Consider the following 22,245-nt stretch of genomic DNA (forward strand, 5'->3'; position numbering starts at 1 on the left):
CTTGTCATACTTGTCGTAAAAATCGACTATCAGACTCGCTGACACATGTCATCGTAACCCAATTATTTACAACAAACTAAAGGTACTATTTGGATTCAAATTACTCCTATTGCCAAGTACCTTGCTTAATGAATGGGCATATAGATACTCTGTAGTCCCAATGTGTAGTATCTGGCTAAGTTCAGAAGTGACTAAGTCGTTAGTCTGTAAAACTAAATAGCTATTCGGGTATTTATCGTCTTCGTTCTGCATTTTGTAGGGAGGGGCCGTCGGTGTATATTTTACCAATGTTATTTAATCACTTGGGTGTTGGGTTAATCAACTAGCGGGAGGTAACTGGTCGTTGCCGACTCAAATGGTTGACTGTGCATCTTGTCCATGTCAGTCTCCTTCATTGCTGTTTTACTATTGCTTTACTAATCGGCTTGTACTGTCATATAATTATTTAATGATTCTTTGTGAAGATATCTTGGCTTTACGTTTTATGTTTATGCTATCAGACCTGATAGAAATAAAACTTTCACCATTATCACTTTATTCTTGTTCACTGACACCCTGGTGCAACAACGTGCCTTGCATCAGTCACAAAATACAGTGACCAGTGCCATTACGGAATTTGAATCCACCCAAACGTTCTTTTCTCAGATGAACAATTGACTTGGCTTTGCGTGTGTTTGCGATGGCCGCCATCGCGGTGCTTTTCTTCACAATTCACCTCACAGAAATATAATAACTGCTACAATCGCAAATCCTTTACTGTAATCACTTTCAGCAGACCAATATCTAAAATACTGCGAGCACACATTTGTTTATCTCTTAAACTTTAAAACACTAAAATATTCATTAGAAAATGTTTCCTCTTCTTAATGTGGAAATACAAATAATGAATCACTTACCAGGCAAATACTGTTTACCTATTCTATCCTGTCCCAATAACTTGTCCGCTTTTCAATGTAAAAATATAATCCATGAGTACCACACGTGTAATAATGTCTTTCCGCATGCTATCTCATAAGACGTTTTACGTCGTACAAATATCATCGATGACGTCACAATAGATGATGGCATTACCTCATGGGGCGTGTTGGAAGGATGGGTCTAAACACACCATTTGCACACTATGGAAGCACAGACGGGCCATCCATCTTTTCTACATCAGGAATAGGTTAAGTATCCCATTTCCCGATTGAACACTATCAAGGTTAGAAGGTCTCTCCATCTTTTCTATTGTCCCAACATACAGGTCTGAGCTGAAGTGACATTCATTTATTCAAACCAAGTGCTGAATATAATATTATTTGATTTTATATGCAACATTGAATGGCATAAAAACGTGAAATCAGGTTGCAGTCGGTTGTCATCACTGACGACGTCAACATCACAACTTCCTCAGCAGAAGTTCAGGAAAGGATTGGACATATATACGTGCATCGTTGAAAGACGTCCCATCTCACCTAGGCAGTCCGGTACAGGATCCATAAATTTCTGAAGGACAAAATGTTACCATGTGTTGTCAGTGGCATCACTCAATCAATACATTTCGTAAGGACCAAGTGTTATCATCTGTTATCAGTGATATCACTCGATCCATCGATCCATTAATTTCGTAAGGACCAAGCGCGTTATCTTGTGTTATCAGTGATATCACTTGATTCATCGATCCATTAATTTCGTAAGGACCAAGCGCGTTATCTTGTGTTATCAGTGATATCACTCGATTCATCGATCCATTAATTTCGTAAGGACCAAGTGTTATCATGTGTTATCAGTGATATCACTCGATTCATCGATCCATTAATTTCGTAAGGACCAAGTGTTATCATGTGTTATCAGTGATATCACTCGATTCATCGATCCATTAATTTCTGTTATGTGTTTACGTGTTATTACTGATACTAATCACCTTACAATTATATTACAATTCACAAATGTATACATTTACAATGACGGTTATTTGTATTTACTGTTTTATTGGCTCATGATATTATGCAACCTCCGTTGGTAGTGATTACAAATCCTACGTTTTATCATCTTTACTTGCTCAAAGACTTCGTCAAGGTTGCAAAGTCACTAGTTTAGTCACTATGACGGCAGATGGGGACGCCACGCCATAAAACGTTGGCTGTTATGGCCATCTGGATTCAAAACATGCCTGTGAGGTCGTTCTTGACATTTCTTGATCATTGCCGAAAGTGGAGCATATGCTTACTCGTTTTTCAGACCATCTATTGTCTTCTGCCTTTTATGGTGGCAGGTCCTGACATAACTGAACGTTAGCTGATATCGGCGTTACTCCGTACTCCGTGTGTTATCATCGATGTTATCTGTGTGTTATCATCGATGTTATCTGTGTGTTATCATCGATGTTATCTGTGTGTTATCATCGACGTTATCTGTGTGTTATCATCGATGTTATCTGTGTGTTATCATCGATGTTATCTGTGTGTTATCATCGACGTTATCTGTGTGTTATCATCGACGTTATCTGTGTGTTATCATCGATGTTATCTGTGTGTTATCATCGATGTTATCTGTGTGTTATCTGTGTTATCATCGATGTTATCTGTGTGTTATCTGTGTTATCATCGATGTTATCTGTGTGTTATCATCGATGTCATCTGTGTGTTATCATCGATGTTATCTGTGTGTTACCATCCCCAAACTTCTAGTAGTACTTACATCAAAGGTGGTCTGGCGTGGATGTTCATAGTGAGGAGACGACAGGTCAGTACCGAACGCCCAGCCAAAACCGTCGAGTTTCTCGTTGTTGTACAGCAGGAACATGGGGAAGAAGTCGTCACAACTCATGTCCTTCTGTATGTTGTACCAATAGTGCTTTCCTTGAACACGTTAGAGAAAAAATGGTGTTGGTGGTTGTATGTTAAATATGATGGAGTAATTACGCATTCGAAGTCATTTTTATCATGATCTAAATGAACAAGTGAACATTTCTATTTTTTAGATTAGTGTGGACAATGTTTAGGAAAAAGACTTACTAATGAGGGACTACGACATGGGTAGGTGTGTGTGTGTGTGTGTGTGTGTGCGAGTGCGTTCGAGTGCGTGCGTGTGTGTGTGTTAGAAAGAGCGCGAGAGAGAGAGAGCGAGAGAAAGGCTTCTGGTTACGCTTGTTTTTTTTTTGTAACAATTCACTAAACACAAATACAATCACATGTTTTAGCATACAAAATGCTACAACTCATAACCTCCGTACATGTTTATAAAATCTGTATTTCACTTTAATGTAGAGAGTTCCATTATGGCGGATGTTCTGGATATGTGAACCCCACGTATTATAGAGTGTGTGGTGAATAAATATTACTAACGATTTAAGTCCCCTTTCTACTCACCCATTCCGTAGAAACATTTCCCATTGCCCCACCCGGTTCCTGTGGTGTCAGACTCCTCCATTGGAATGTTGATGAGGTTCTTCAGGGAGGGACCATTCTGAATCAGCAGCTGTGTTCCAGTTCCTTCCTCCGAGAACATTTCAGCAGTCCGGCCATCGCTGCAGATTTCACCTGTTGAAATTATCTTTGTACGTGATAATTGCTGATGCAGGACCTGTCTTAATAATCCATATTTCCCATGACCTAACTCCGTATGTGCTAGACCCGCCAAGGTCACGGGGTAGAATAGGCTTTCAGCAACCCATGCTTGCCATAAAAGGCGATATGCTTGTCGTAAGAGGCGACCAACAGGATCGGGTAGTCAGTTTCGCTGACTTGGTTGCCACATGTCATCGGTTCCCAATTTTGCAGATCGATGCACATGCTGTTGATCACTGGACTGACTGGTCCAGATTCTATTATTTACAGACCGCTGTCATATAGCTGGAATATTGCTGAGTGCGGCGTAAAACTAAACTCACTCACCCTATGTGCTAACAATGCTGCAAGTAGTACCTGTCTTAATGATCCATATTTCCCATGACTAATATTTGTATGTGTTAGCTGATGTTGTAAGTATTACCTGACTAATATTTGTATGTATGTTTGCTAATAATACTGCAGCTATTATCTGCCTAAATTATACATGTTTCCCATGACTCAACTTTGAATGTGCTAAGTAATCCTTTAATTCACACCTGCGCTAATACTAATCAATCATGACCAGGTGGTACTTTAGAGTACTTGATCTACACAAGGCAGCTGTTGAAATAACCCACGTTGTCCACGAGTCACCCATATATACGATCTACTTGCTCAAAACAAATACCGGATTAATACTCAGCAAATAATGAAACGCAACAGAAAACATGGAAATATCAGACGGAGTTTTGGTGACATTCAAATAAAATGAACACCATCTATGAATTTTCCATACCTGCGTGCACCGGGGAAAAGTAACCATAAAGTATGAAAACGCAAAAAAAACCAAAAACAAACAAACAAACAAAAACAAACACGGAACCACGTGGGAACATGGCGTCAAAACACGCCAACGTGGAAAGGACGTGCAACAGTGTTGGGCTGTACGTCACGTTTGCATTTATTGCCATTTTAAGTCCATGGTCCAAATGAGTTTTGTTTTAAAAACATATATTTACATTCTTTAACAATTAATAACAAAAAATAGACAAACCATTCATAATCCTCTTTACAAAACTGCAATTTCTGATACAGGTCAACTTCCCTCAGGTAATTTACAATCAGATAGCCGCTCACACGGGGAAAACAGATATTTCAAACTTCTCGCAACATAATGGGAGTTCCTTGCAGTCGTGAAGTCCACACAGTGAAGCAAAATATGCTTGATGGTGAACACTTTTTATCGCAAGAGACACACATGGGAGGTCCATCCAGATCCGTTTTTCAACACATAGTCATGAGTAAAACAGCTGTGGCCAATACGACTTCGTCGTAAAACCACTTCATCGCATCTTGACTGACAACCAAAGTAGATATAACTAATTGTTAGTTTCAGTTCATTAAGCTTATTTGAGACTGTTGCAACGATGGGTTTTCATTTGTCTGTCATACAGTTGTCATGTCATTACACTTGTACCGGAAGTGAAAACAGGCCACATTTTACAGACGTTCAGCCACCAATCGGCCGACTGCAGACAGGTGAATCGGTTTCGACCGTCGAAAATGTTTTCCCACGTTTTGCCAAGCACCATAAGACCGTGGAACTGTCAAAAGACGCAGATGTGAACACGTGATCTCATCAAAACCAGTCAACCACCTGTCACAACTGCAGACCAGGACAGGTTCGTACGGGTTCTTTCACGTTCGTGATAGACTGACCCTGAGCAGCTCCGGCAGTTATTAATAATACTGAAAATTTATATAGCGAAATTTAAGGTGATCACGTCAGCAACAGTCAGAGAACAGTCAGTAGATGGTTAAAAAAATCCCAATAAACACTCACAGACACATGCTTTTGATAGAAAGACCGTTTATAAGATGTGCGTCATTGAGAAAAATGTGTTCCCCAACATATCTGTTGGAATGACGCGACCTTATTGTCCCCCAACCTGGGGGACACGAGCAGTAATACATGGTGTAAATCTTACTCACATTTATTTTCCCCTTACACACACACCCTACCCAACACATCCTCGCAGACCCACTCACTTACTTGGATCAGTGAAGTAAGCTGTAATGTAGTAGTGGTCGCCATCCACAACGAAGGGGTTGTTCACCAGACGGGCAAATGGGTACCCGTTTTCTTGACCAGTGGGAATCTGCCAAAGAACATTCATGTCATTTTGTTGTAGTGATTCAATGTTTCATAAAAGAGTTCAGTTATATGTAAGCGACCTCTGAACAGCCAAGACGGGTCTAAACCAATTAGAAACCCCGCGCCCTCACAGTGGCACATAATCAACGAGGTAACCGTTGTCTACCGTCAAATACCCCGTACGACAAACATAGGTTGTTTAGTCATAGTCCTCTTTCTAGGCCGGAATGATGAAGGAGCTGCTTATTTGTTCGTTTGTTGTATAACGTCGCACTCAGCAGTGTTCCACACATGACGACGGTCTGTAAATAATCGAGTCCAGACAAGGCATTCCGATGATCAACAGCATCGATATTCGCATCTGGGGTACGATAAACGCGGATCAACCAAGTAAGCGAGAGTGAGCACATGATCCCGTTAGTCGCCCCTTACAACAAGCATGGGTTACTGAAGACTATTGCGTTATTTATCAAATCAAATGATATCATTACCTACCCCTGCCTGTAGGCCGGTGATGTAGCCGTAACCTACCGAACAAATCGATCTACGCATTTGGGATACGATGAGGTGTGTCAAAGAAGTCCTGTTAGTCGCCTCTTACGACAAGCATGGGTTACTGAAGATCAATTTTCAACCTGGATCTTCATGGGTCCATCGATATAAGATGACATGTGTCTGACCACCTGATCCCCTCTAGACAAGGATGGGTTGCTGGTGACCAATTCTAACCTGGATCTCCACGGGTGATCAATTTATTTTTTCGTAAATGCCCGCACCCAATGATTTGATATTCTTACACACCCCTGCCTGTAGGCCGGCGATGTAGCCGTTCACGTCGAAGATGAGGATGATAGATGTGTCTCCGTCCTTGAAATAACGCTTACCGGCAAACTTAGAGTTCTCTAAAACACAACATATTTTACAGGAAATGTGTGAGACTGAAATATTATCCATATAAATGATTTGAAAATTATGTACCGAGTCAGTGTTGACATAGAGGGTATATCGTAACCAGAAAATAGATTATATTTCTCTCGCAATGTTTTCTTGGTCCATTTGCTCCTACGATTATTGCCGATATATCATATCAAGCTGTCCAGCTGTTCAGCCGTCCATTCTCTTAACCTTCAAGAGCAGCTTCTTCGTGAAGTCAAATGAAATCTCCTTGATTAGTATGCTTTTTGTTTAGGGCCGCGCTCAACAATAGCCAAACTGAATACCAGACAATCAAGTGACTGAAATTGTCAGCATTGATCTACGTATTTGGGATACGATTACACGTGTCAACCAAGTAAGAGAGTCTGGCCAGCTGATCCTGTTAGTCGCCTCTTACGACAAGCATGGGTTACTGAACACCAACTCAAACCCGCATCTTCAGGGGATTGCGGGATGATGTTTGTGTACAACATCACATGTGTAAATTATATTGATAGCATAACGATTTATATATAACCGAAAACATTATAACATTCTGCATGTATCTAGTCAAGATAAGATAAGATAAGATAAGATAAGATAGAGACCTCCACAGCCAGAGAGGAGAGTGTATCCGTCCTTCGTGGCATCAAATTCTGTTCTCGGAAGTTTAGTGAAGACATTCGGGCTGAATATATTCAGTCCAAATGTAACTGAAATGAACAGAGAACGAGGTATGATCAGCAATAGAAAACAAAGAAATACATTATTTTCTGAATCAATTTCAGTGGTGATTCTGTTGCTTTTGTTGATGTCTCTGCGCTGCTGGATGGTAGAGAAATGAGTGTTAACCAAGCGAAGTGCCACATCAAATTGCCACAAATTCAAGATAAAACTGTCTAAATGACAAGCGCGTCACGTTTGTGTGCATTATGTTGAGTCTTTTGGTTGGATGCTAATCTAAAAAGTGAAACAGAAGGCATTCTAATTTCCACTAGAGAAGCGTAAATGTAAACATGAGATGTATAATTACATAATGAATTTATTGAGACTGGTCAATTGTTTTTTCTGGGATTTGGCACAAAACCAGTACTCTAAGACTCTTTCTGGATTGATCCTTTAATTAACGCGTTTCTCTTATCTTGATGGATCAGATGTCCATCAATGAATGTGCAGAGATCGTAATGATGTAATTCCTTTGAAGAGACCCACATACAGACTGAGGCGTATTTAAATCAACAAACCTGTCCGTTTAGGATTTTTAAATATAAATTTCATAAAAATATTTGAGAGAAATATGACTGGTAACATTCAGAAAAGATGGCAAATATTAATATCGTGCTTTTTGAAGGATCATAGAATACTCTTTTACACGATTTAAATTTATTCTGAAAATAATGCTGATCAAACCTTGAATGTTTCGTAAGACATAAAAATAAAGTACTAAACTAATCTGACGTTTTGATTGCTGAATAATATGTTAGCAATATATAAACACAGATACAGCTAGGATGAACAGTACCTTGGAGCTTGTCCCAATCTGGAGCTGAAATAAACATGGGATTGAGGTTAGATCTGGAGGTCATCCCTTCAAACATCGGTGAAAGCATCGTCGTTGTTTTCATCATTAAATTAAGCATCTCGCCACCTCTGTCGTCTCTATGCCTTTAAGTTTTGTATTTATTTTCCTCCTGTCTCTGATCGGTGATCTGATTAACCCTCCCCTCCCTCCCACCTCTTAAAATGGTGGCTTAACACAATAAAATTACTTACATTTCACCCAATAGGTAAAGCAAAACTTAATTTCTGATCAATCAATCAAGAATAAATGAACCTACATTTTCCCCATAAGAAAGCATTACAGAAAGTAAATGCTGTGAAGACAACGGCCAAACGCAGCATGTCTCAAGGTGGTTGTTCACGCTGAAACACCAAGTCTGCAGTATACTTCTACCGCTTTCACTGGTTGTACTTATAGACTATCACTGTGAGTACCATATATGGGCATGTGCAACCTAAACGTTTGCGTTATTTGAAAAGTAGTTCATATCAATATTTCACTGACATTTGTTTGTCGAGGTGTCCAGCTGTATGTACCTAAGGACATATGTTTACAAACATGGACATCTTATCCAACAGCAGAAACCGATGTCCTCTCAATCATGAAAACTGCTGAGTAATATAGACTTTGGGCGGGCAAGTTTTTCCAGGTGGACAAATGTTTTTCAGATATGCCATATGGCCTTTGAACGTCAGACCATGTGTTCAGCGGTCAATTGATCCTGGAGTAACATGTTAAGTGTCCAGGGTAAACTCGCTGCAATCATCATCATAGGGCTCACTTGTAGTACATAAGTCCTGAGAAGCAAGGAGATAACCACACAGAAAAAAGAGATCCATGCGATTTTCAGTTGTTCAGTATATTCACGTTGTTTTTATACATGTATCCGCTGGACGTATCCAGATAGTAGTGTTACGGTTAAAACTTGTCGTGACAAAAGGTGTAAGAAATCCCCCCAGAACCAGCAAAACATAACACTGACAGGTCTAAGATTTTCAATATGCTTTATATTGAGCAAAACAAAGGCAAAAATATACAGGTTCGCAAGACAGGTTTCATGTACAATTCTAAAGTAATGGGTCACAAATATAATGTCAACTAACCGAAGTCTTGATATGAGAGTGAGAAACAGTTATGCAGAATGTAACACAGCGGGCGGTCAGGCAGCGGTTATGAAGCGTTGACGGAGGCAGGAAGATACATATATTCCAGTAATCTCTGTGTATTTCACGTCAACCAGCCCTTACGTATAAGGTTAACGTTTACTGAAAGTTAGAGCACATAAGACCAAAGCCATCAAGGTAGAATGCTCTAGAACAATATTAGTCTCCCGTAAGTAAACAATTAATCAAGGGGGGCAACTCTAGAGCACTTCCTTAAAGCCAGCTGCCAAAATACAAAGAGCACTGACCATTAATGATACGGAATGTGGCTCATAATAACTATCATTCAAAACAATAAACGTTGTGACCCAATAATAATGATTACTTAATAATACAATTTACATAAAATACACGCTCGTAACACTCTCCCCCTTAAGGAAAAGAAAGTTTCGCAGAAACTTTCTGTTGCAAACATAGCAAGATAACCAACATAAGAACATGACATGTAATATTATGAATAGCATGAGAAACATCTTGCAGAATTACAGTGACATGACGCAGAAACAAACACACAGCATCATCAAGTCATAATATATTAACAGCCTGGAAAGTGCATCAGCACATTGTCTTTGCCTTTAATGTGTTTGATTACAGTACTGAACCCTTGCAAGGTTAAACTCCACCTCACAAGTCTTTGGTTCTTGTTCTTCATTTTATGAAGAAAGGTCAAGGGATTGTGATCTGTAAATACTACAACTGGCAAAGTAGTGATACCAAAGTACACTTTAAAATCTTGTAAAGCTAACAAAAGACCCAATGTCTCTTTCTCAATTGTAGAATAATTTCTTTGGTGCTTGTCTTCTTTGGTGCGGTTAATCATACTTCCCAACAATATTCTCATAAATATTCTTACCTCCCTAGAAATGTACAGCTGAAGCTGTCTTTAGGGATCCACCTCACCTGTCGGGTACCCACTCACTGCTAGGTGAATATAGACACAATTACCCAAGCTTACACGACGCATATGTATACACATTCGTGGTCAGTACGGTTGGTCATCTATCATGACAGTGGATTGTTTTCATTGCACTGTATGAATGTACATCCTCTTATGTGCCCTCAGCAAACGTTGGCTGAGGAGATCCCTCCACAAAACCAACAGCGCCAGAAAGCTGACGAAAACCGACGCCAGTTAAAATGACGATACTACAATGCCAAATGGACATTGCCTCCATTAAAGCTCTTGTTCTAGCGGTTTCTCGAGAAGGAGACACGGAGATGTGCGAATCCGACCTGTTACCCAACCAGCCACATGTTTCCAGTACCCGTTCACTTTAAGTAACATTGACTCTCTGGCCCATAACTTTACTGTCTGGCATATGACGCGATGAAAAGCGCTGACAATAATTGCATTCAATGGATTATCTGGTCCAGGCTCGAACATTTATGTACAATATTTCCTGCAAATTTGCTCATAGCAGCGTTAAGCAATGAAAATACAGGTTGAATGATTGCATACATAAGAGATCCATCCCTGCCCATACAGTAAAACAGTTAAGCGTACTTGGTGGTGCTGTTACATGTAAAGGAAGTAGATATAGTCTGGTTCATAATTATTGAGAATTTTTCTTTTTACTTTGAGCTATCCTAGCACCTCAACTGATTCACTGATACTTAAAACTAAGTAATGGTATAAGGGAGGTAACTCATCTTGGCCTACTGAGTATAGTACAATTAGAGTTACCTCCCCTGAATTTGTAGCAGACGTCATTTTCCTCAGCACTGTCAACAATGTCTGCTGAAGATAAAAGAAGGTTGATTTTTGAGTTGTGTAATCAAGGAATTGATGATGTAAATACATTGGCAGAGAGAACAGGAACTCCTCTTTCTACTGTGTATAGGATTAGGAAGAATTTTAAAGAGGGAAAGGATTTGGGGCACCAGAAAGGAGCAGGGAGACCCAGAAAATTGGACTTCTCAGATCGCGTCCGGCTGGGAATTTTAGCCGGACTAAAAAGCAAAGGGCAAGCATCTCCAACATCAGGTATGAAATGATAGAAAGGGGATCAACAGTTGTATCAAAATCTACAGTTAGAAGAAATTTGATTGATCTTGGATGTGAGAAAAAGACTGGAATTCCTTCTCCTCTCATGAAACAAGAACATAAAGACAGGCGTGTTGAGTGGTGTTTGGCACATGAAAACTTTGACTGGGAAAATGTGATTTTTACTGATGAAAGCTCAATATGGGTATATCCCAATAATGTGAAAATATGGACAAAGTCTGCGTCAGCACCGTTGTATCGACGACCTAAATACAGCCCAAAGTTTCATGTATGGGGAGGGATATCCTTATTAGGAACGACCCCGCTGTGTGTGTTTGAGGGAAATCTGACAAGTCAACGCTACACTAACATATTAGATAATTTTCTCCTTCCAAGTGCACATGTGTTTTATGGAAATGACTGGATTTTGCAGCAAGATAATGATCCTAAACACACCGCAAAACATGCCAAGCAGTGGTTTCAGGAGAAAAATGTGACTGCATTACCATTTCCTGCATATAGTCCTGACTTAAATCCCATTGAGAACATTTGGGGGGTGATGAAGGAATGTGTGAATCAAAAGGGGTTGACAAAAATTGAAGACATGACGAGAGAAGTGGTCCGATACTGGGACAGCATAACTCACGAGACACTAACCTCTCTGATAGGAAGTATGCCTAGCCGTCTTAGACTGTGCCGTGAAGCTCAAGGAGACTTGATAAAATATTAAATTGTTACCTACACATCATGAAAAGGTCAGTTCACTTTAACAATACATTCAATTTTATCTGATTTGTTCTCGTTTAATAATATGAAATGCTTTAGCTATTCTCAATAATTTTGAACCATACTGTAACATCACATTGAGTGTTAATTTTAAGCTCCATGACCACCACAGAAATGTTTAGTGTAACGTGATAGTGGCGTTAACTTGGGAAACTACTTCATCCAGTACGACTGTGGTTTCCACTCAGTGTTGTCCGTCAGTGAGTGGAGTCGAATAGTGCAGTCGAACTTAAAGTTACTTCTGGACAGTTTTCGGTAACTATGTGTACAATACAGATGTGAGTGTAATTCGTGCAAACAATTACGGATAACCCAAAGCTATGTTCTGTTTTCAACTACTGGAAAGTACCGGGAAACCTTTTTGCTTCTATACTAGAACGGCGTTTAAGGTTATGAATAGATGTAAATAATTTACCATCAGAATCACAAGCTGGATTCCGACGATAACATTTTTATATGGCTAAACAAATATTTGTCTAAAACGAAAGGCCTTTATTTTACTGTGCTTATTCATTATATTATTATTTATTTATTATTATTGCATTTGTTATTAGGTAATGGCTGTCATGGCAAAATCATCCGGACGTTGGAAAATATCTATACATCTCTTAAGGATTCTGTTAAGATTGGAAACACAGTCATTATCTATCTTTGAGGTTTGTCAAGGCTGTATTCTTAGCCCCATTCTTTTCATTTTCTTTACAAATGAATTAGTACATGAATTATTTGAAAAATCGTCCTCGGGATATGGTTGATCTTATGCTGCTTCTGTTTGCTCGATGGTGTTGTTCTATTCTCCTATACTGTGGTAACTTTGCAAAGGAAAATACGTGTCCTGCATTCATTTTGTTTAAAGTGGGGAATTCAATCAAATTTGGACAAGACAAATATATAGTCGTATTCAGACACGGCTGGGTGGTTTCCAAAAATGAACAATGGACATTTGGTGGTGTAAAATTGAAAACTGTAACGTATTATAAATATTTACTTATCATCCTCTCATACAGGCTGATTTGGTCAACAGTGTGTAGTACTCTTGCACTGAATGCTTCTAAAGCCTTTTTGGAGACAGTTTTTGTCGTTTTCGACAGTATATACTATCTTCGATGGTTCTGTTGTGCGTATAGGAAACATGGGGCCTTCAATATCATGACTGCACTGAAAAGGTGCAAACACCCTATTTCAAACTTTCAGTTGTGCTTGACTCGGATGTATGTTGTTTCAGTAGATTTTTTACAATAGATAAGGGCATTTGTTCCTGGTGGGTGTGTTGCAGGAATGGATCGGCGTACCTCATTTGACGGCCGGACACTATCGAAGTTCACAAGGGCCATCCATCTTTTCTTCAGCATGAATGGGTCTAAATACCCTATTTGCTGATTCCATAGGTACCACACGTGTAATAATGACTTTCCGCATGATATCTCACAGTAGTGTTTTACGTCGTACAGATATCATCGATGACTTCAAAGTAGATGATGACATTTCTTCTTGGGGCGTGTTGGAAGGATGGGTCTAAGGACCTCATTTGCTGGCAGGACAGTATGGAAGCGCAGAGGGGTTAGCCATCTTTCTTCAGCAGGGATGGGCCTAAATACCCCCATTTGTTTGTCGGACGCTATCGCAGCTTCGAAGCTCTGTCCATCTTTTTTTCACAAAGAGTGAGGGAGTATAGTTTAACGCCGCTTTTAGCAATATTGTAGCAATATCACGGCGGGGGACATCAGAAATGGGCTTCACACATTGTACCCACGTAGGGAAGCGAACCTGGGTCTTCGGCGTATCGAGCTGAAACGACTAAAGAGGTTACCCCACCGACCCGTGTATTGTAAGAATGGGTCCAAGTACCTCGTTTGATTGCCGCACACTATGGAAGCACAGACGGGCTATCCATCTTTTCAACATTAGGAATGGGTTTAGTATCCCATTTGCTGACTGAACACTATCAAGGTTAGAAGGTCTCTCCAACTTTTCTACTGTTCCAACATACAGATCTGAGTAATGAGCTGGAAAAAAATCATTTATTCAAACCAAGTGCCGAATTTCATTTTATTTAATTTTATTTGCACCACTGATTAGCGTATAAACTTGAAATCAGGTTGCAGGCGGTTATTTTCAGAGACGACACCAACATCACAACTTCCTCAGCAGAAGTTCAGGAAAGGATTGGACATATATACGTGCATCGTTGAAATACGTCCCATCTCACTGATACAGTCCGGTACAGGATCCATAAATTTCTGAAGGACAAAATGTTATCATGTGTTATCAGTGATATCAACCTAACAACATATTTCTGTAATACTCATTACGACCTTTTGGATAAGATTACTATCACATTTTCACATATTTACCATTTACTAGGCATGTGAAAGCCATACTTGAAATTACTTTATCGCCTTTTATTTTGGCACGCCCTGACATAAATGGACGTCAGCTCAAATCGGCGTTACGCCAACAGCCACCTTGTGATCAACACCAACCTCTTGGTTAGAGATACTATCACAGATACACTATTAATTGATTATTGTCTAACGAAACACTCTGCAATATTGCAGCCATGTGGCGGAGATGTGAATAATCAAGGGAGAACCAGAGCATTCAGTGATCAACGCCGTGAGCAACGATCTGTGCAACTGGGATACAATACCATGTGTCAAGGACGCCAGCGAGTCTGACCACGTGACCCCGTTAGTCGCCTCTTACGACAATAATGGGTTACTGAAGATCAATTTTCACCTGGATCTTCACGGATCAATACATACATCAAAAGTCGACGAGTCGGGGTGTTCATAGTGAGGGGAAGGCAGATCTGTAGTAAACGCCCAGCCAAAACCGTCGAGTTTCTTGTCGTTGTACAGCAGGAACATGGGGAAGAAGTCGTCACAACTCATGTCCTTCTGTATGTTGTACCAATAGTGCTTACCTTGAACACGTTAGAGAAGAATCGTGTAGGATGGTTATCGATATGGGGTAAAACGTTCTGCCACGTAAGCTATATTGTTGCAAGTTATTCCACAGTTACGAGAGACAAATGGAGCTTTCCAGAACGAGGTATAGGCCTTTGGCATCACCACACTAGGCTTGATCGTTCGAGACGTTTCCGGATACACTTGGTTTCTTGTAACAATTCACGGATTTACTCCGATATACAATGTTCATTTGTAGGAGATACTACTCAAAGCGCCGTTGAATCAAACAATAACAGAATCACTTGTCGTACCATACAAAGCAAATTCATAACTTCTGTAATTGAATCTGTAATGAAGAGCGTTCCAATATGGCGGATGTACTGGGTGTGTAATCACCACGTGAATTGTGATGAATAAATATTATTTACAATATAAGTCCCCTTTCTACTCACCCATTCCGTAGAAACATTTCCCATTGCCCCACCCGGTTCCTGTGGTGTCAGCCTCCTCCATTGGAATGTTGATGAGGTTCTTCAGCGAGGGACCATTCTGAATCAGCAGCTGTGTTCCAGTTCCTTCCTCCGAAAACATTTCAGCAGTCCGGCCATCGCTGCAGATTTTACCTGTTGAAATGACTAGCACTATTCACAACGCATCTTTGTACCTCTAATTCATGCAGTAGGTGTTATCTGTTTTAATAATCCATGTTTCTCATTTCTAATGACTAATATATATATATATATACATGTAGAAATTGATGCTGCACGTTTCACCTGTCTTGATAATCCACATTTCCCATGACTAATATTTGTATGTGGTAATTGATGTTGCAAGTATTACCTGGTTTAAGCAGCATATAAGAAACTGAAATGTTTCACTGGCACATTTTTGTTCAAAAGGCTCCAGGGCGGTAGGACTTCACTTTTAATGTTTGATAGAAAAGAAAGTGACGAGGGAGGAATTTGGATTTTTTTCTCAGAAATGCTGCTTGGGAAGTTTAGCACGTGTTAATGAGTTGTAGACACTCATTCTTATAGTAGACAAGTGGAACGCGGCCAAGTCAAAGTTGTTTTTCTTAAATGATAATAAAATTGTTCCGCGCACGAATAAAATCTTAAGACTTAATAAGCCATATTTCGTATGACTAATATTTGTAAGTGTTATTTAATATTGCAGATATAACCTGTGTTAATAACCTATATTTCGCATGACTAATATATGTATGTTTTAATTAATACAGTTACTGTAGTTACAATTACTTGTGCATGTGCATTAATAGCGTCTTCAAAAAGAAACGCATAAGAGAATCTGAGAATGTTGGATTCAAGTAGCTGCGGCCCAAAAATTACAAATATATTATGTCTTCCTAGAGAGTAATCTTTCTATGGTTGTAAAGAGTTCCAGCGCCAAAATGGGACAATTGTAACTTGTTCCCTTGTTTTAGAAGCTTTTGAAGAAATATTCGCCAAAACATCACCAAGAAAACATGTAAAGCAAAATGCACGTGCAAGTAAGCCAAAAAGCGTGCGGTATCGATCACTATAAAGCCAAAAGAAAAAATATCATCATTGGCCGCCTTGAAGCTGGGAGTCGCAAACTGACGTTACCCGACATTTCAACGTTCACCAGAGCACCACATTGCACCTTTATCTTTTTCTGCAGATTTATTCCGCCCAAGATCGCCCAAGAAGCGGACGTCCAACAGTTACCACCCAAGCCCATGATCGCTACATCCGGGCTGCTCACTGGCGTCATCGTCTTGCCACAGTCGTGTAGACTACACAACGCGTACTTGGTGTGAGAAGAATTTCCGACCAGTCTGTCAGGAATCGATTGCGTGAAGTGGGGATTCGACCAAGAAGGCCAGTTGTCGCCCCCGTTGTGAGACACTTAAATCGGCGCAATCACATGCGGTAGTGTCGTCGAGTCTGGAACTTGAACCTTAGCTATAGAGACTGGAGGCGAGCGTGGTTTAGTGATAAATCACGATTTCGTCTTCACCAGCGAAATGGAAGGCAGCGACTTTACCATTTGAGAAATGAAGGGGCGGTGTTATGGTATGGGGTGCGAGATCACAAAGATCTGATTTAGTGGTGTTTCGGTGGAATTTGCCAGCAAATCGATGCATCAACCAAGTTCTTGCACGTGCATCCGATTGTGGGAGTTGTTCCAGCATTACAATGCAACTTCACATACAGCACGCGTCACGGGGCGCTACCTCCAATGTCCCTGTCTGGGTTGAAAACTTTTGTATACGCTTATACATCCTATCCAGATTGAAAGCTCAGGTTCCCCTACATTGTTTAAGATTACAAAACGTAAATTGTAGTCTCTTGGTATGACGCGACTTCACGTTCCACGAAAACTAATATATGGTGTAAAGCTCAGTTACTCAGGGAGGTGTGTGTGTTTGGGGGGGTGGGGGTGGGGTGGGGGGTGGGTTGTTTTACAGGCCTGCGTACCCTCTCTTTCATCCTGAAAGTTTATTATGTGATATTATGTGACCATTGAAACTCTCGTGTAAATGAACTCCCCTTTCTCAAGAGTGTACACACCCCTTTCTTAAAAAGCTGTATCCAACCCTGGTTCCTTTTCCCCTTACACACACCATACCGGGCACTCCCCTTACACACACCCCCTATCGGACACTCCCCTTACACACAAACCCTACCCGACACTCTCCTTATACACACACCCTACCGGACACTCCCTCACAGACCCACCCACTTACTTGGGTCAGTGAAGTAAGCTGTAATGTAGTAGTGGTCGTCATCCACAACGAAGGGGTTGTTCACCATACGGGCAAATGGGTACCCGTTTTCTTGACCAGTGGGAATCTGCCAAAGAAACTTCATGTCATTTTGTTGTGTTTCATAAAATAGTCCAGTCATATAGGCGCGATCTCTGAGCATTCAATTAGGGTTTCATCCGGATAACCGTAACCTACCACATAAATCGATCTACGCATTTGGGATACGATGAGGTGTGTCAAAGAAGTCAGCGAGTCTGACATCCCAATCCTGTTAGTCGCCTCTTACGACAAGCATGGGTTACTGAAGATCAATTTTCAACCTGGATCTTCATGGGTCCATCGATATAAGATGACATGTGTCTGACCACCTGATCCCCTCTAGACAAGGATGGGTTGCTGGTGACCAATTCTAACCTGGATCTCCACGGGTGATCAATTTATTTTTTCGTAAATGCCCGCACCCAATGATTTGATATTCTTACACACCCCTGCCTGTAGGCCGGCGATGTAGCCGTTCACGTCGAAGATGAGGATGATAGATGTGTCTCCGTCCTTGAAATAACGCTTACCGGCAAACTTAGAGTTCTCTAAAACACAACAAACATTTATGAGATTGAAATACACACATGCTATTTAAAAAAGAAGTTTTAGTCATTCTAGACTTTGCCTCGGCCTGAAAACAGTTTGAATTAGTGTAGGGGCTATTTCGTAACCAATGCATGAATTTTCATTCTAATCCGGATGTTCACGAGACTTAACAAACAAGCTGATGTTTGTGTTCGTTATGATAAGGCCTGATTACCATAAGGAGAAAGTATAAGTATTAACTATGACAAAAAACACAATAACACAACAATGACTGTAGTTGTTAGATAAAGACCTCCACAGTCTGATAGGAGAGTGTATCCGTCCTCCGTGGCTTCGGATTCCGTTCTTGGAAGTTTAGTGAAGACATTCGGGCTCAATACATTCAGTCCAAATGTAACTGAAATGAAATGAAACGAAGGTACGAATAATACAAGGTAAATAAGAAACAAACCCTGCATGTGACTGGATTCATATAGTGAAACTACTACTACTGCTGCTGCTGCTGCTACTACTACTACTACTACTACTACTACTTACTTCAACTACTACTACTGCTACAACTACTACTATGTACTTCTACTTCTACTACTATTACTACTACCACTACTATTACTACTACTACTTACTTCTACTACTACTACTACTACTACTAATAATAATAATCTCAATGCCGATGACGTTGACTCTGTAGTGTTATTCGAACAGGCCAAATACAGCGTTTGGGGTATCCAACTCAACAAACCTGACGATGACTTTTTCGATAAAACCAATAAAATCACATTTATCATTCAGTATTTCGTCTCTTGTGCCAGAACTGTGATTGGTAAGATTCAGACAATCAGGTGATCATGCTTGCGAAGCATCATCTTTTGCATCCCAAATGCCAGTCGCGTTATCTCCTGGTCTTATTGTTCCGGGTTTGGTACCTCCCAATCTCTTGGCTGACATTCGGAAAGATGCTGGGAATGCTACTAGAAGCACAGCTCTTAATGCAGATGGTTGGGAAGCCAACACATTGATTGCGCAGTACTTGATAAGAGCGACCAGACAGAAGGAGGTCTCATTCGCTGTAAAAGGGATCACGGGGCCATGAGTTGATGACGAGCCTAACCAGCTTAACTGTTAATACACCATCAAACCCTCTTGGTGGGTTTACTCATTCATCTACAATAACATGCTGACGTTTGGATTGCTGAACAACCTGCTAACATATGAAAGGTTAGTACTAGGCCTACCTTGGAGTTTGTTCCAGTCTGGAGCTGAAATAGAAATAGGATTTGGGCAAGGCCTTGTGGAGGAACAATACCTAGGATATCGGTTACAGCGTCGTTTCATGTTTGCTTTAAAGTTAGGTAACGTCGGTTAAACTGCGTTTCAGATACAAATGACAACCACCAGGTATAGACATAGCCTTAACAATAAGAACAATTTTGGTGCAATTGTTACACCGCACCTGTAACCACGATTGCAATGCTTTAATCTAATCACTAAATTTATGTAAAAACTAACTTTGTTTTTCACGAGCAATAACGAACTAAGAATATTCCATTGTGCACGTCTCGGTTGGATATGACGTCAACAATCCTCTGTTAAAGATAACATCCAAACGAATAAACTGATTTACATTTGCCCGACGGAATGATGGAAAAATATCATTTCTGATCAGTCAATCAAGAATAAATGAACCTACATTTTCCCCATAAGAAAGCATTACAGAAAGTAAATGCTGTGAAGACAACGGCCAAACGCAGCATGTCTCAAGGAGGTTGTTCACGTTGAAACACCAAGACTGCAGTATACTTCTACCGCTTTCACTGGTTGTACTTATAGACTATCACTGTGAGTACCATATATGGGCATGTGCAACCTAAACGTTTGCGTTATTTGAAAAGTAGTGCATATCAATATTTCACTGACATTTATTTGTACAAGTGCCGAGCTCCCCAGCTGTATGTACCAAAGAACATGTGTTTCCAAACATGGACATCTTATCCAACAGCAGAAACTGATGTCCTCTCATATAATAAAAATGTTGAGTAACAAATGCTGAGTTTTTTTGCAGGCGAACACGTGTTTTTCAGATATGCCACACGGGCGCTGAACGTCAGACCATTTGTTCAGTGATCGATGAAGCGAGGAATACAGTGTTTAGTGTCCACACTCTCCAACATGCACACTGAAACCACCGAAGTGACTTGTAGTACAGAAGTTCCGAGAACCGAGGAGATAATCAAACAGAAAAAAGACCCATTCGATTTTCAGTAATATATCCATGCTGTTGTTAGAAATTCATCTGAGGAACTTATCCAGTTACTAGTATCAAATGTTCCCTGACCTTGGGTTAATCACACTTCCCACCAATATTCTCATTTATAATCTTAACTACCTAGAAATATACAACTGAAGCTGTTTTGAAGTATCCACCTCACCTATCGGGTACCCATTTAAATCTAGGTGAATACAGGCACAATTTCCCAAGGTTACATCACGCGTTTTGAGGCTCGTGTTTCTGAGTATGTACACCATTCCTGGTCAATACGTTTGGTCATCTATCAGTGTCAGAGTGGGTTCTTTTCAATGCAGAATATGAATGTGTGCGTCCTCCAATGTACCGTTGGCTGAGAGTATCCTCACAAAAAAAAAAATAAAAATAAAAAAAATAAAATATCAGCGCTAGAAAAGGCTGAGCGTTAAAATGACGATACCATCAAATCAAGAGGAAAATGTTTCCATTAAAACTATTGCTCTAGCAGCCTTGCCAGATATAACGTGTTTTCTTGATAAGGGTGAGTGAGTATGGTTTTACGCCGCATATGGCAATATTCCAGCAATATCACTGCGGGGGCAAGAAGAATTTGCTTCACTTATTGTACCTAATGTGGGGAATCGAACCTAGGTCTTCGGCATGGCGAACAGACGCTTTCACCACTTGGCTGCCCCACCACCCTTTCTTGACAAGAACTGAGAAAGAAGATACGCATCCGTGCAATCGTCAACTTTTCAGTTAAGGCAGGAGATTTACGATTCGGACCTTTTGCACAACCAGCTGTTATATCATATGCTATCAATTCCTTTTTACTAAAAGCAACATTGATTTTATGGCTCGAAATGCAGGAGTGCTGCTTCGCGGCCTCACCGACAACGGTCAACTACTTCTGTGTGAGACGTGGGCGTTACCGGTGGCAACACCTGTCGTCATCACTGACTTGCAACGGTCCAGTTATATGATTCTATCTCTTTTGCCTTTTACAATTAGTGGAATCGAACCTCGGGGCTCATTGACGTGTTAAAAATATCAATGTCTTCAAAAGTGCATATCAGTTGTGTTGGGCGATCAACGGATCAAGTGGTCAGTGTCTGATGAACTGGTCATCTGCTTGTCAACAGCGTTGAAAATATATTACAATCAATGGCTTCTCTGGTTCAGACTCGAACATTTATATGTTGTATTTAGTGCAAATGTGCTGAGAACAGCGTTAAACAATGAAAATACATCTTGAGCGATTGGACTACAGACCAGACAGCGGCCATTGTCTGCCCATTGCGTAGAATAATGGAGCGTACTTGGAGATTTGGTATTTCTTATATCTAACAGAAACACAGTACGTAATCTGAGATCAAGTGTTATATTCAAGTACTATGACCGCCGCCCAACGTTGATACCGACGTTAATTAGCGAAAGTATTTAATCAAGTTCGGTTGTGGATTCCTCTAAATGTTGTCCCGTCAGTGAGCTGAGACGAATCCTGCATTCCAACTCAAAGACACCTCAAGACAGGTTGGTTGCTTGATACCTATAGTATAGACAGAATACAAGTGTGCGCTTGATTTGTCAAAGCAACTATGGATAGCTCAGAGTTGATTCTATTTTTCCTGAGTTTATTATAGACCCATGAAGT

At 40.4% G+C, this 22,245-nt stretch overlaps 2 pseudogenes; both read right to left on the reverse strand.

Moving 5' to 3' along the window:
* Window positions 1–1,382: 1,382 nt before the first annotated feature.
* Window positions 1,383–9,976, reverse strand: LOC137266115 (uncharacterized; annotated as a pseudogene).
* A 4,255-nt stretch (window positions 9,977–14,231) lies between these two features.
* On the reverse strand, window positions 14,232–21,545 carry LOC137266116 (uncharacterized; annotated as a pseudogene).
* Window positions 21,546–22,245: the final 700 nt, after the last annotated feature.

This window comes from Haliotis asinina, chromosome 15 (genome assembly GCF_037392515.1).
Source record: "Haliotis asinina isolate JCU_RB_2024 chromosome 15, JCU_Hal_asi_v2, whole genome shotgun sequence".
Taxonomy (NCBI): Eukaryota; Metazoa; Mollusca; class Gastropoda; order Lepetellida; family Haliotidae; genus Haliotis; species Haliotis asinina.